The sequence below is a fragment of the Macrobrachium nipponense genome, chromosome 1, assembly GCF_015104395.2.
Source record: "Macrobrachium nipponense isolate FS-2020 chromosome 1, ASM1510439v2, whole genome shotgun sequence".
Taxonomy (NCBI): Eukaryota; Metazoa; Arthropoda; class Malacostraca; order Decapoda; family Palaemonidae; genus Macrobrachium; species Macrobrachium nipponense.
The window spans coordinates 93,186,571-93,201,570 of NC_087200.1; the positions used below are offsets into that span (position 1 = coordinate 93,186,571).

Genomic DNA, 15,000 nt, shown 5'->3' on the forward strand with positions numbered 1-15,000 from the left:
GTGCTTAATTACTGCAAATGTGTGTATGCATTACGCTGGGTGTTTAATTATGGCAAACGTGTGTATCTTTACGCAGTGTTTATTTTTTTGGAAATGTGTACATGCATTACGTAGGGTATTTAATTATTGGAAATGTGTGTATGCGTTACGTAGGGTGTTGAATTATTGCAAATGTATGCATATATTATGCTGGAGGTTTAATTACTGCAAATGTGGTTAAACATTATATCACCCTCTTCCTCCTCCTTATAGCAACAATGCTCATTATCATTATTATTAATGTTTACAGTCAGAAAGTGAATTCAGAGTAGTTTCAGTCTAACTAAATGCATATCAGTTCTTCCGCTACAAAATGACCTTCATTTCTCATGATTATATATCACTGCTGTCTGTGGAGATAGCAGCAGTCCAAAAACTGCTCTGTGGAGATCGAAGTTTCGGGGTTGCTCTTCCAAGATCGCAGGCCCAGAATTTCTCATGGAGACAACAGTCTGTAGAAAGAGCATTCCTGCATTTGCTCTGGGGAGATAACAGCCAAAGACTGCTCTGCAGAGATAACATCCCCAAAGTTGCTCAATGAACAAAGTCCCACACATGCTCTCCTGAGGTAACAGTCAGAGAATTGTCCTGGGGAAGTAAGTCTCAAACTACTCTACTGATACAGCAGTTACAGGATTGTTCTTCATGGATAGCAGTAACAGAACTACTATGCAGACAGCAGTCCTAAAATTACAATGGAGATATAGTAGTCTCAGGATCAGTCTCCAAAGACAGTAGTCCCAGGTTGACTCTGGGGAGATAACAGCGGACTGCTCTCCCAGATTTGCACTGGAGAGATGGCAGTCTTGAACTGCTATGGGGATATAAGGTTTCAGCGGTAGCAGCCCTAGACTGATCAGAGGGAGATAACAGTCCAAGCATTCCTCTCCTGAGATCGCATTCCCAGATCTGTTTTTGGAAGGAAGCATTCCAATTCTGGTTTACCGATTCCTTCAGCCTTACGGTTCAAGACCCGTTCATCATAGTTAAAAATTAAATTTAGGAAATCACGAGTTTCATTCCCTTTATTGTTATAATTCATTAGTATATTCATATATATATTATATATATATATATATATATATATATATATATATATATATATATATATATATATATATTATCTATATATATATATATATATATATATTATCAAGAAAAATTACCTACTCACGCTTCTATTTCCTGCAGATGGAGAACCTCTGGAGTCGTTATTGGTAATGTATTCAGGTGCATGAAACCTATTCTTCAAAACAGCTTCCGCCCTATTTTCTAGCATGACAAGAAACCCAACTATTGTCTTCCCCCAGACAGAACCTCAGTCTCAGTATTTCTGCAGACGCATCATGAGCAAAGCCTCCAAAACCACTTCCGGAAACAGAAAAGATGCAAATCTACGGCGGTGTTCGCCGCCTCCTAATTACAACCCTAGCTACATTGAACAAGACCAAATTAGCTTCAAAGACAGAATCCTTGATTAGTTCGGTTTAGGCGTCTCTCTCTCTCTCTCTCTCTCTCTCTCTCTCTCTCTCACACACACACACAGTGCTAATGTTCTTCCTGATTATGAAATCAAAGTCGCACACACAGGTTCCACTCGGGATTAAGGAAACTGGAATAAGCCGATGTCGTCATCTTGGATCCCGTTCCAGCCTGCGGAAACTGGAATCGAACGCTTGTTCGATTCCAGCAGTACCTATCAGACATCGAATTCATCTTATAATTGGAATCTACTTATCATAGTCTTAATGACTACCGTGCGCCAGTAGTGTGTTTCATAATATCTGCATTTACTGTAATGATTTTTTAAAAGAAGTTTAGGAATTTCCTTATTACTATAGTAAATATCAATTGTTACGAGAAACGCAAGAGCAAATCATATAGTCTCTTCTATCAAGCGGCCTCTGGTCACTGTACCAGTTTATAGAACCAATCATTCTCTTGATAATCTAAAGGCTCAAATGATAAAATGCTAAGCCTACATAACGGATACTTGTAACCACGTGGAAATTACTGCTTTGACGACAATTGAACTTTAGTTCATTCCTACGAACAAAATTTAAGTATCAAGACTGAAATAAAATAGTGTGGACTCACCACACCGGCCCCTCCACAAAAAAAAAAAAGAACAAAAACCGAAGTAGCAGATTTTAAGAAAAAGGTCCTCCCAACGGAAAGAAAGACTGTAGGCCTATAAAGAATATTAAAAGTAACAGACAGAAAAGATCTCTAATGTGTAAAGATAAAGGCCGACTAACGAGTGTTTCCTTGTCTCACCAAGACCTGGTTTTCTTCCTCTTTTGATCTTCATCACACCTTTGAAGAGAAGTGGCTCCGTCAAATCCGGGTAGGCCTAACCTTGCATGAAGCGAGGCAAGGGAGGAACTGGTGCATGAGTCTTTGACCCATGAAAATAAATACTGAACCTCCCCAGAGAGAGAGAGAGAGAGAGAGAGAGAGAGAGAGGCAACAACAAAGAAAAAGTGCACTTTTTTTTTTATTCCATTTCACTTGAATAAATCTGACCGGTTTGTATCCTCCTCCTCCACCCCCGCCCCCAACTTCTCTCTCTCTCTCTCTCTCTCTCTCTCTCTCTCTCTCTCTCTCTCTCTCTCTCTCTCTAGCTTAAACTTTCAATGTAAGCAGAGAAGGGGAAGGAGTTTTTTTCAAGTTCCCGGAGGCGTGCGTGGGTGGCGTGGGATCACATCTTGGGAAAAAACAGCTGCAAAATTCGTTCTTCGTATCCTTTTCGCATTAAATATATAAATTTTCCGTTCAAGCTTACTTCGTTTGATGGATTAGGCTCTGTATGTCTGTTTGTAACAACCGTACACAAATTTGAGCACACATATAAGCATGCATATAGACACATATTTGTCCAATCTATGTCTACATATAAACTACTTTATATATAGTATAGTATATATATACCTAAATCCTAGAAAACACCTAATGCTAATGTAACTCATTTTTGCCAATTATTCAGTTGGTTACAAAGACACTTCAGCTAACGCTATGGCTGGTATCAACACTAAAGGTCTGTCTAATGGCTGAGAATCAAGGCAGCCAAAACGAAAGCGAACTTGAACCCCGTTCATTTGTGGGTCTTCTCCTGAGCCAGATAGAGGCGACAGGTGACCTTCAAGATAAGGTAAGTTTCCCACTAATCGCCATTACATTAAGCGAGCGATATTTCCGGGCTCTGGGAAATTTACCGGGGGCAGAGAGATTCATTATTGGTATAATGGGAGCGATTAATATGTCCATTTTTAGCGTCTTGGCGGTGCTGCAGCACTTACCTAATCTTTTTATGTAACGAAATCTTACACGCAAACAGACACACGTATATATATATATATATATATTATTATATATATATATACACACACACACACACACACACACACACATATATATATATATATATATATATATATATATATACTATATATATATACATGTATATAAAATTGCTATATATATATCCTTGGAGGTTATATACCACTGCGACGGTTAGTTAATTAAGTACACGGCGGTTAGTCGACTGCTATGTCATATAAAAGGTGTAAAAGGGCAAAGGGCTATAACCTCACTTTTCAAGAAGTGTAGAGAACCGAAAATTTAACACCCTGCGGAGCTTTTATATATATATAATATATAATTTTAAAAATTTCCCTGGAGTCTCCCTGGAGGGTATACAAAATTTATGACTACTACTTTGTAGTAAATCATTATGACTACTACTGCGTAGTAAATCAAACTCAAGGTGAATAAAAAAAAAAAGTTAGCCATATGAGGAAGATAGTTCAAATAAGATGCACGAGTAAAAATGCATGACCATTTTTTTTTATAAGAATCGAAAACCTAAAGAATTTTGCAAAATAACAACATCAACTGGGAAAATTTCCCTCCATTTTTTTCCCTAAATGAACAAACTAAATCTTCAAAAACATATGCAGTCACTGGACAGGTCGAATATCACGAGTTTCATGCGATTTAAACTCTGGACGGAGGAGTCGGCCTTCGGAATAGCATTTCATCCCTCTATCAATTCTGGATTTTCCAATTTGACAAATAGCTCTCATAACTGAAAACTGTAATATGTTTCCGAACCGACCGGCCCCCTCCCCCTACCCCTCCCCAGTCCCAAAAAAGGATGAGAAAAGGTCATCTAATTTTATGAGTGAAAACGATTAAGCAATATGAAAAAATAATAATAAAAAAGGGTTTTTCAGCTTTATGAAAAAAGGGCATTTCATATTGAAACTCATTCAAAACTTCTTTTGGGAAAGAGGAGGGGGATTCCTGCTCAAATCTACGATTACACTGAAAAGTCTCTTAAAGACCATGATAACATACTTTTGGATTTGTTTTCCATTATAATGAACAAACACTTCAATAAATTCATTGCATTATCAAGTTATACAAACAAACACACACATATACACACTGCACGAGAAAAAACGATACATTTCACAATTACATTGGCATGCAAAGAAACGGTATTTTTCACGTAAATATACACACCCGCAAGCACTGATATATAAACAGACTTAATGTTCACCTAACTTTGCAAAATAAGAAAAATTACGCACAGACAAGCTTAATGTTCACAAAAACAAAATTTTCAACAAATAAATTTCACATGTACACACTGGAAGCCATGAAAAATACAATTAACAGAAACATTAATGTTCACATAAAAGCAAAAAATAAAATAAAATTACCCGTACACACACACACAAACACACGTACACACAGAGGTCTAAAGTAAAAGCCAGAAGAGTGTGTGTGCCTAAAGGCTATGTCTACGAAAAATGCTTTTTGGCCCAACGAGAGAGAACACACTCCTCTATCCTTAGAGTCAACATAAAGGAAAAGGCCGACTCTCTCTCTCTCTCTCTCTCTCTCTCTCTCTCTCTCTCTCTCTCTCTCTCTCTCTCTCTCCAATCCATCAAACATAAAGAGTATTATTTTCTATTGCTGTGTCTCACGCTGTGTGTTGTCGCATATTTCGTTTCTTCCATCTCTCTCTCTCTCTCTCTCTCTCTCTCTCTCTCTCTCTCTCATTTGTAGGGCAATGTCTGAAAACCTAAAGAAGTTGCTACTTCATTTGTAGAGCAAAGTTGCGATATATGCAATCGGAGCATTTCAAAGACATTCTTCCTTTAGCTATGTAGCAGAGCTATGAGCATTGTTTTCGCTGAAACTTGAACGTCTATAGCTGAAACAATTTTGCATTTTTCTAATAAAAAAAAATTGATACGCTACATATCTCGATCTTCTATGACGTCCTCTCTCTCTCTCTCTCTCGCTCTCTCGCTCTCTCTCTCTCTCTCTCTCTCTCTCTCTCGAATAAGTTTATAACCAAAATAATGATCATATCTGCTATAATACCTCACGACACTCCGTCAAAACATCAAAACGAATACAACAAATCCCGTGTTCAAAGTACTGTTTATCATTTATCATTATAAGGTTTGCGCGCTTCTCTCTCTCTCTCTCTCTCTCTCTCTCTCTCCTATGCCACAAAGTACACTGCAATTTCCAACGGTCTATCAACAGCTTCTCGTATTTATTCAGCAGAAATCAACATTCCTTGGACGGCTCTGTTTCACGAGTGCCTGGCTACCGTTGACGCTTTAGCCTATAATTTTCCTTCTGCGAAGAGGCGAACTCATCGCTTCCTTTACAATGTTAAGAGATTTTTTTCCCTCTTTCGCTGATTCTTATCTTGTTTCTTATATTCCTGAACTGCCCGTTAATTCTTCATCTGCATTACAGTAATTTAAGGACCCGCGCTGCTGCTTCTTCTCTCGATCTTATTAGTACCGCTGTATGTATAGAAGGGTCGGCCGCTCGAGTCAACTTTCTCCATCTATTTCTATTCCTTGAAACGTCTTCTTCCCGGTCCCACCTCACCCATATCCCTCTTCCCCACACCCATCCACCTGATCGGCAGACGCCCCACACTCCTTCTCCTCCCCATCAATGGCATGTTCCTAGCTCTCTTGATTGGTTCCACCTCCTCTCTTCATATCGCATGGCCATATTATCTCAAACGAGCTTCCCTAGCCTCCTTCACATTACGTATACCACATTCTTCTTATAATATCTTGACTCTCCCTACTTTCCAGTAGCGATATTCCAGCAATCCATCTCACCATCCTCATCGCAGCTCTTTCCAACAGTCCCTCCCCTTTCCTCTTAAGGCCCAGGTTTCTGCCTCATATAATAGTATGGCTCTGACAACTGTCTTATAAATCTTCATTTTGAGCCTTAATGGCATCTTGGTCTAAAACAATTCCAGTTACTTCTCTCCATTTTCGCAAAGCTTCTTTCACTCTCTGTCTCACTGCTTTCATCCCTCTTCTGTTATTACTGATTACTGATCCCAGGTAGATGAATCCTTTGGTCTGCTTTAGCACTGTACCATGTTCCACTTGAATGTTTACTTCTTCATATCCTTCTCCACTACTGGTCATTAGGTGTCTTTCCAATGTTCACTTTCAATCCTTTCCTTTCTAGGGATCCTTCCCATGCTAAAGACCTTTCTTGCAGTTCTTCTTCTGTGTCTGCTATAACTAAATTATCAGCAAACATCCATTCCCACAGTTCTTCGTTGTTCCTTCATTCTGATGTCAGGCTGTCTATAACGACGAGGAACAAGAATGGACTCACGAGCTGATCCCTGATGGAGGCCAGCTTCCACAGCGAATGCCTCACTTCACTAACCTTACCAACTTCTTTGGCACTCTTCTCTTTCTCAAACGACAATAGACGAGTCTTCTTGGTACCCTATCAAACGCCTTTTCAAGATCCACAAAACACATGCAAACTTTACTGTTTCTTTCTAAATACTTCTCTTGGACTTGTCTCACTATAAAAATAGATTTCACTGTACTCTTTCCTTTTATGGACCCGTGCATAACTCGAAATTGACGGTAAAAATAATTTCGTTAACAGTAGGACCTCCTTCATTTGAAATCATGCACAATGGAAATACAAACGGACGAAAATCCATTAATAGTAATAAAATATAAAAATAATGCTCAGAGAAAAAGAAATCCGAAACAAAAACGTAGATCTACCATATCAGCCTATTTACAACATCAGCACAAAAGAGACAACAACATTTAACGATCAATTTATAATTTAACACGCGGACGAATAAGAATGGACAGAAATCCCCTCTTCACACAGGCAACGAGGTAGAGCAATCAGCATCAATATCCGTCAACTTCAAACAAGTGCATGAACATACAACAATGGACAGAAGTTCACCCTTTTACCTGTCAACTTACACGTGAACGCGCGGACAACAATGGACATTAATCCTCTCCCCCACCACCCGCCTCTCTCCACTCCTCCTTACCTGTCTATTAGAGAAAAATGGACGGAGGGTCAGCCTGCCACCTACCTGTAACTTTCACCGGAGGTCTGTTTGCCCCTGTAAAGAGAGAAAGAAAAAAAAAATAAGAGGATAATGACGGAGAATCTGAACAATAGTCATCCTTAATTAATCAGCAACACCATCTACAGAACAATGAAACATTGATTCTGCCTTTTCGTTCGAAGCATGCCTTTTGCACAAGCTTGCCTGAGTTGCGTCAATTCATGTCAGTGTAGTTTTACTTTACACACACACACACACACACACACACACACACACACACACACACATATATATATATATATAATATATATATATATATATAATGATAGGATGAGAGAGAGAGAGAGAGAGGGAGGGATAGAGAGAGAAGGATGATAGAGAGAGGAGGAAGATAGAGAGCGAGAGAGAGAGAGAGAGAGAGAGAGGTTATTACTCTCTGGAACTAACTCGCCTAATAAGAAAAGGCGTGAGGCAAAAATACGCTAATATATAGAAGGTAATATAACATATATTCTTAGTAATTTGTATTTTTCCTAGATATACTTACCTCGAGCTCTTTTTATGGGAGATACCTGGGTTTATATAGTTATATATATTATATAATATACATATATATATATATATATATATATATACATATATATTAGCTGACGAGCCCGACGCTGCCCGGTAAAACTCTGAATGACATTCGATAAAGGATCTCTCTCTCTCTCTCTCTCTCTCTCTCTCTCTCTCCCTAACACCTCCTCTTTTCTCTCTTCCTCTCTCACTCTCTCCCAACACACCCATTCACTATTATAGGGTTCAGCACCTAAGACCGTGTGTTCAAAATCAAGTTTAGCCATCATTTCTTCTGTCAGTTCATCAAAACTGCAGTTAAAACTTACGGTTAGACAACAGTTTAAGGCAGAGACAATCCACTCACTAGAATGGATGAACAGATGGTATTACCTAAATATCTTCCACTGATTGACAGGCAATTGCAAGTGTGGACAGATTAGCGCAAATTTCATGACTACCGCTGTATTTCAACTGGGAAACATCTTAGACGCTCTGATCAGAATACGAATAAATTACATACAGGCATTATTCATTTTACTGTTAGTCCCTTCAGCGCTATTTGTAGGCCGTTATAAATCCAAATCATACAATGGCAATCTGATAAAATATTTTTGTGTGATACAGGCAATTTGGTATAAGCCTACGCCACTGATATGAGTTATGATACGAGTTATCATAATGAAAGTAAACTTCACTGCCCAATTCATAAAAAAAACAAAACCAACCCCTTAGTTCTAATTTAAAATCGTTGATTAATACTGTATGAGAATTTAAGTCTTTTTTTGAAAATAAATATTTAGAATATACTCTGTTACGCCTTTTGACTTCTTTCCTATTATCAAGTGAATTGCTGCAAAAGTTAGCCTTCCACCTGTTCGTCATACTGAGGTAAAGAAAAAAAAGTGGCAAAACACTTTCCTATCCAGCTAACTTCAACTTGTGATACGTAATTTATAAGATTGGTTTTAGGGAAGTTTTTAACGTTACATATATTAAAACTCATTATCTTTACAATGACATCAAATTCCTGAAAGGCTTGTGAAGTTTAGGTTGGCCATACTAAATACTGAAAGAAGAGCCAGTCACAAATAGTTGTTGATATGTAGTCTCATTGATATTTTCACTTTTGATTTTCCTTAGCATTCTATTGATTTTATCTTCCCTTTTGTATAAGTCGATAAAAGTGGGTTCACCATGAGCTTTAAATTTGGTGGTATCAAACAAAATATTTTGCATTTTTTCCTCATAATCATTCTTATATAATCATAATCACAACACCTTTGCCTTTATCCGGCTTACAAATTACAATGACATCGCGTTTTTTCAAGTTTAAGAGTATACTCTGATCAGTTTGTCTAAAAAAAGGAGTCTAGTTAGTTTTTGAATTACTTTAAGTTTTGTGAACTAAAGTTGAGATTTTTTGTTGGAGATTGCCTATATTTTTATTAACATCAAGTTTCATAATTCTTTGGAACAAGACCTCAAATGGTAAAGAGAACCTGGCATAGTTGGGTCTAAAAGATGGCAGACAAAAGTCTAAACCAAAAGATAATAAACATTCCTCTCTCTCTTCGATAAAATGTAATTAGATAAGTTAAAAATGCAGTGGTTTCTTAGTTGGAAATCAGGAATAACAACACCAATACTTGGAAGTTTTTTTTGAAGTCTTTAAAATACATTCGAAAGAAAATCATTAATAAACTTATAAAAAATTCTAAAAGAGACAAGTCGTTATGCAATAGGTTCTTTAATTGTTCTGCTGTAACAGTGAATTTCTTGATGGCAACAGTCTTAGCATCAATTTCCTTCATCAGTAGAGTTTTGAGCGTTTCCTTATAAAACTCCGTGTTGTAGAGAGACGATTTGTATAATCTGAATCTGACAAATTTGGGGACGACATCATTCAGTTGGCAATATTGAAGAAATTCCAGATCGCATTTGGCTTTTCCCAGTCTTAGCGTTGCCTTTTCCAATTTTCGTGAAGTCGATATATGTAGTAACAGCTGGAAAGCAGTGCTTCAATAGTTGGGAGAAGTGACGAATTCCTCGTAGTCCGAGACGGAAAGCAAACAAAAGGGCGAAGAAAAGTTGTCGTATCATCGGATGGATATGAAATTCCAGTCAGCTCAGCAAGATATATAGACTTCAAAAGATTCCATGATACAAAAACATTCTTTGTACCAAAGAATGTTTTACAAGTTTATTAATGATTTTATTTCGAATGTATTTTAAAGACTTCAAAAAAACTTCCAAGTATTGGTGTTGTTATTCCTGATTTCCAACTAAGAAACCACTGCATTTTTAACTTATCTAATTACATTTTATCGAAGAGAGAGAGGAATTTTTATTATCTTTTGGTTTAGACTTTTGTCTGCCATCTTTTAGACCCAACTATGCCAGGTTCTCTTTACCATTTGAGGTCTTGTTCCAAAGAATTATGAAACTTGATGTTAATAAAAATATAGGCAATTTCCAACAGAAAATCTTAACTTTAGTTCTCAAATCTTAAAGTAATTCAAAAACTAACTAGACTCCTTTTTTTAGACAAACTGATCTGAGTATACTCTTCAACTTGAAAAAACGCGATGTCATTGTAATTTGTAAGCCGGATAAAGGCAATGGTGTTGTGATTATGAATATATAAGAATGATTATGAGGAAAAAATGCAAAAAATTTTGTTTGATACCACCAAATTTAAAGCTCATGGTGAACCCACTTTTATCGACTTATACAAAAGGGAAGATAAAATCAATAGAATGCTATGGAAAATCAAAAGTGAAAATATTAATGAGACTACATATCAACAACTATTTGTGACTGGCTCTTCTTTCAGTATTTAGTATGGCCAACCTAAAATTCACAAGCCTAATATACCTTTTAGACCCATTATGGCTGCTTATAATAGTCCTTCGTTCTCTATCTCGAAATTTTTACACGGTTTACTTTCCGAATATAGTAGCAATGAATTTTCTTTAAAAACTGGCTACGAATTCCAATAGCAAATTACCAACCAAGATGGAGAATATTACATGAAAAGTTTTGGTTGAGTCTCTTTCCACGAATGTTCCACCTAATGAAACAATCAATATTATTCTAGATAAGATTTTTGTTAGCGAAGATAGTTTTTTATGGTCTTAACAGATCCAATTTTAAACAACTAATAGAACTTCCAGTGCAAGATTTAATGTTCATTTTTAACAAGCAACTCTACTCGCAAGTCGATGGAGTTGCCATGAGGTCTCCTTGGGCCCCATGCTTGCTAACTTTTTTTATGTCTGACCTTGAAACTAAATTTTTAGACCAGTGTAATCATAATTTAAACCGTCTTTTTATCTTAGATATGTACATGACACTTGTTTGTCCCAACACTCTTGGCAATGTTCTTTATTTTTAGAATATATTAATCAACTCCATCCAAACATTCAATTTACCATGGAGGTAGAGAGCGGAGGTAGTCTTCCATTTAGATATTAATGTAACTAGACATAATTCTGAGTTTATTACTTCTGTTTATTGAAAGCGGACATATACGGGCTTAGCCAATAACTACTATAGCTCCAGTCAATAATCATTTAAACTTAATACCATTTACACCTTAGTCCATAGTGGTCTAAAACTTCTTCAACCTGGCAAATATTTCACAAAAAATAGACTTTTTAGTGAACTTTTTCGAGACAAACTCCTATCCACCAGATATAGTTCATGAAATCACTAATAAGTTATCAACACAATTTTTACAACCTCCAACTGTCAACTTTGATGTTCCCAAAAACTTATTCAATACCTCAATGTCGTATGTGTCTGAATCAAAATTTTCCTTAAATCTCACTCGAATGATTAAGCAGGATATTCCCTGTCTTAAAGTCAAACTTATTTCCAACAACCCGTGTACAATAGGATCATTTCTTAATTTCAAAGATCGCCTGCAGTCCTTCATGCGATCCAATGTGGTTTATAAATTCACATGCCCTGGATGTCAGGAGGTTACTGCAGGTCAGATACTGCAGCCATTTGGGTTTCAGCTTTCGCACTGGCTAAAGACCGAAGCAGTCGGAATTGTCTAATATAAAAAATCACGCAGCAATATGTAAAACCGAAGTCTTGAAACAGCACTTCTCAATAATTGGTTATGTAAGGAACCCAGACCACTTAACAACTTTAGAATTGTTATATATTGAAAGACTGGTTCCGTCTCCCAACAGTAATACTTCTTCAGCAACTTTGTATCTGCACATAGTTGTCGCCTGGCCTTGGACGCCATTGTATGCCTTTACTTCTTCTCTCCTGCTTATGGACGGTTGGTGTTTTGGTAGTCCCTTTTTTGTTTACTGTTTTCTGTGCTTTTTATGCCTTTACTTTCTACTGTCTAAACTTGTAAATTTTAATTGCAGTGTGAATTCCTTTTATGCTAATAATGTATTTTATTTTGTCTTTCACTTTTCACTGACTGATGATTCACTGAGTCATTAGTGCGAAACGTTTTTGTTAATATACTTTGCCTTTTATCCTTTGTATTATGGAATCTCCTGAAATCTATCTATTATATATATATATATTATATATATATATATATATATATATATATATATATATATATATATGTAATATATATATATATATATATATATATATAATGTGTGTGTGTGTGCGCGCGCGCGCGTGTGTGTGTATGTATATCACGACCAGATATCGTCTAACGACACTCAAATCATATATTTATTCCGTACATACGTTATATGGCAAACTACATCTATTTACATTCGGACTGAACAATGATCAGAAACTTTCTCTTTTTAACTGAATAACATCACGGAAGAAGAGAGAGAAGGAGCATTATTAGAGGGATAAGTGGTTGGGTAATCTTGTTTTTGACTAACATATAAGTATCTAATCTAATATTAGCCAAGATCACTTCAATACAAATTTACCACAACAACAAAAAATTTCCTATAGAAGATTAAATTAAGGTACATATAATGTTCATCTATTGTATTTGAACAATGTCATTGCGGGCTATTCATTATGCGAAATACCACAAATGAACTTAATTCAGAAGGGACTTTGTGCGATTTGGGTTACAATATTCACAGCAATCTCAAAAACTGAGGTTTTGTGAAAGGAAAAGAGTAACAACGGCCATTTTCTCAGTTGTTCGAAATCGGTAGGAGAAAAATAAACTATTTCTCTTTCCTCTCAGTATTTACATAAATGCCCCATATGCGAATGCAGCGCACCTACAAAAAAAAAGTTTCTCTCAGAATTCAGAAAAATAATGGTAGAAAATCTCATAAAATAAAGAAGAAAATTAATACGGTTGAACTGAATGAATGGAAAACAAAGTTAGAAGGGAGGGGGAGGGGCAAACCAATCCATAATAAAAAAAAAGGTTGCAGGAAAATTGGATGAAACAGAGAAAAGATGAATGAGAGAGAGAGAGAGAGAGAGAGAGAGAGAGAGAGAGAGAGAGAGAGAGAGAGAGATCCTGGTGCAATAAAAAGAAAATAATATTAAAAGAGCAATGCCGTCGAGCTGAAGCGCCGAAAAAACAACAGGAAACGGATGCTACGAAAAACAAAGGGAAACGATGAGGAAGAAGAGGGAATGAATGGAAACACCAAAACAAGACCGAAGGAAGGGAAAACGGAAGCAGGTGCAAAGCAATTCTGGGGTAACGACCGACGCCATTTGAAAACTCTGGTTGACAGGATCGCCCCGATATTTTCTCTACGAGACAGAAGGCACACAAAACTCACCGTCCTTCCTCAGGGGTGACAGGAGGTGGACAGAAGAAATGACCGAAGCCAAAAAAATAAATAAATAAATAAAGAAATAAATAAAAATAAAAGGTAGAAAAAAATAAAAACTAAGACATCATTCCTTTGGGGTGACAGGATGTGGAGAGAGGGAATGACAGGAGTAAGCAAAAGAGTGAAATAAGAAAAACAAATTAAAGGTAGAAAACAAAAACGAGGTCATTCCTTGGGGTGAAAGGAGGTGGGGAGAGGGAGGGACAGAAGCAAACAAAAGGGTGAGATAAAAAAAAAAATAAACAAAAGGTAGAAAACAAAAAAAGAGGTCATTCCTCAGGGGTGGCAGGAGGTGGAGGAAGGGAATGAAAGAAGCAAGCAAAAAGGTGAGTGATAAAAGAAAAGTGAGAGATAACAATAATTAGAAGAAAAAAAATGTAAAAAATAAGAGATCATTCCTTAAGGGCTACAGGAGGTGGAGAGAGGGAATGACAGAAGCAAACAAAAGGCTGAGTTAAAAAAAAAAGATAGAAGAAGTATTAAAAAAAAAAGAAAAAAAAAAAACATTGCGATAAAGTAACTGATGTGAAACAGGAAAATAGAGAAAAAACAAGAGAATGGGAGAGAAAATAATTGGAAGAGAGAGAGAGAGAGAGAGAGAGAGAGAGAGAGAGAATTATTTGAAATAAATCTTCATTAACTTGCAAACCAGTAAATTCGACTTAAATGATACTCACGAACAAACGCACGCTTACAAAAGAAGAGGACTGGAAATGCTATCACGGCCTCTCTCGTTTTCTCTAAACAGGAAGAATGAGAACTGGGGAAAGAGCTACTCTCACCAAATAAACGATATCGTCGAACTAAAGGGATGGGGAAACAAAGGGAGTGGATGGGAGTCGGGGGGTGGGGATTGGGGCAAAACAAAAGCCGAAAGAAAAAGGGAAAACGAAAATGGTCGGAATAACGTCCAAAGGTAAAGGGAAAACTCGGAATGACAAGATCCTCTGATATTTTCCCTCGAACAGAAAGGCGACTGCCGAAAAATAAAATCAATCTTTCGCTGGAGCTTGTGGGAGAAATTCTTGCCGAATCGAGTCAAGAGAAGCACGTCAAACAGAGAGAGAGAGAGAGAGAGAGAGAGAGAGAGAGAGAGAGAGCGAGTACAACCATAATTATTAAGTATAACCTATATTCAATCTATCAAGAAAACCAGCTGAAAATTTTCTAAAGCCTCGTGGAGACAAAGCGTTAGCG

The 15,000-nt window shown here is 36.9% G+C and overlaps 1 protein-coding gene across 6 annotated transcripts in view; it reads right to left on the reverse strand.

The window, feature by feature from the left end:
- The window catches only part of LOC135219467 (muscarinic acetylcholine receptor M2-like), a 740,507-nt gene that overhangs the window by 367,390 nt on the left and 358,117 nt on the right, over positions 1-15,000 (reverse strand). For all 6 annotated transcript variants that reach the window (XM_064256262.1, XM_064256261.1, XM_064256263.1 and 3 more), the window contains one exon: positions 7,460-7,489. The gene's annotated coding sequence lies outside the window, so the exon portion shown is untranslated. The remainder of the gene's footprint in view (positions 1-7,459; positions 7,490-15,000) is intronic.